Source organism: Amphimedon queenslandica, unplaced genomic scaffold, assembly GCF_000090795.2.
Source record: "Amphimedon queenslandica unplaced genomic scaffold, v1.1 AMPQUscaffold_3895_Cont24116, whole genome shotgun sequence".
NCBI classification, from domain to species: domain Eukaryota; kingdom Metazoa; phylum Porifera; class Demospongiae; order Haplosclerida; family Niphatidae; genus Amphimedon; species Amphimedon queenslandica.
In genome coordinates, this window is record NW_003555783.1 from 1 (window position 1) to 1,458 (window position 1,458).

At 39.5% G+C, this 1,458-nt stretch overlaps 1 long non-coding RNA gene across 1 annotated transcript; it reads right to left on the reverse strand.

Moving 5' to 3' along the window:
• Nucleotides 1-1,305, reverse strand: LOC109592801 (uncharacterized). Its single transcript, XR_002190555.1, has 3 exons — nt 1,150-1,305; nt 142-232; nt 1-83 (listed from the first exon to the last, which is right to left on the reverse strand). It is a non-coding gene; the product is annotated as an uncharacterized LOC109592801 (long non-coding RNA).
• Nucleotides 1,306-1,458: the final 153 nt, after the last annotated feature.

Genomic DNA, 1,458 nt, shown 5'->3' on the forward strand with positions numbered 1-1,458 from the left:
TGTACATGTACATGTGCATGTGCATGCACATGTACATGTGTAATTGGCTTACGTTATTTTGTACACTATGGCGTCTTGCTCATCTGAGGGTTAGAAGGGAAAACAAAGAAAGTGAAATTAATTTAAGAGGATTAGACTTACTATTTAAGGTTCCACTCTCTTTTGCTTTCTTGAAATATTTAACAATTGAGTAGCCACAGATGTATACACACATGCACAAGAGGAGACTAATCTAATAGAGAGAGGAAGAGAGAGAGAGAGAGAGAGAGAGAGAGAGAGAGAGAGTGAGTGAGAGAGAGAGAGAGAGAGAAAGAGTGAGTGAGAGAGAGAGAGAGAGAGTGAGAGAGAGAGAGAGAGAAAGAGAGAGAGAAAGAGAGAGAGAGAGAGAGAGAGAGAGAGAGAGAGAGAGAGAGAGAGAGAGAGAAAGAGAGAGAGAGAGAGAGAGAGAGAGAGAGAGTGAGAGAGAGAGAGAGAGTGAGTGAGGCTGACATGTAGTACTATTGCTTCTTGCACAAACAAACACAGATAATGTATAATGTATACATGTACGTTTGTAAATGCACATGTAACACAAAATAGGTACATAAGTAAATGTACATGTATATGTGTCAGTCAAATCTGTCTATTCCGGACAACTTGGGACCATAATATTGTCCTGATTATAGGTGTCCTTATTCAAAATAGGCAGGCTTGACAATACATGCACAAGGCTACTTATGATAGATGCGTATTTATGATAAATACATGTACATGCACTATACGTGTATATTGTAGAAGGTGTTTATGGCTATGTTGAAGAGGTACTAAACAGGAAGTGATTACATACTATCTATACACCACAGCTAACCACAATAATAGAAGCATTATGAATACTATCAGGGAATCATCTGACTCTGAACTTGGCAGGCATAACTTACAACACTGCCATATTAAAAATACATGTACATGTACTTGAAATGTACCAAACACAGCTCCCACATCTTTAATTGGATTAATCATTGTTTACTGGTTTTATTAGCTACATCAGCAAACATGTAGTTATTTCAAGAGAAAAGCAATGAGAATGTCATCAATGAAATACAGACAAAAGAGTTCATTAAAATACATGTGTACATTGTAATTCGAGTATCATTGCTCTAGTTATCTTACCACGCATTCCCTCACGAAACTGTAGAAGGCTCTCTGCTCTTCTGGATCGACTAATATATCAGGGTCTTCTATTGTTAGCGAGGAAGAAAGAAGCACATTCTCTTTCTCCTCCATCAGTCACCTCTCATGAAGAGGAGGCGTGTCACCAACCACGCCTTCAAAATGCAACTTCCTAGTTCCGCGCCAAAACCCGCGACATAACCTCTGTCTCCCTGGCAACCGATAAACAAAATGGCGGGCAATGACACCTGTGTCAATGGACTATGGGAAGACGGTGTATGCGTGTGTGATCCTAGATATGAACTTGGT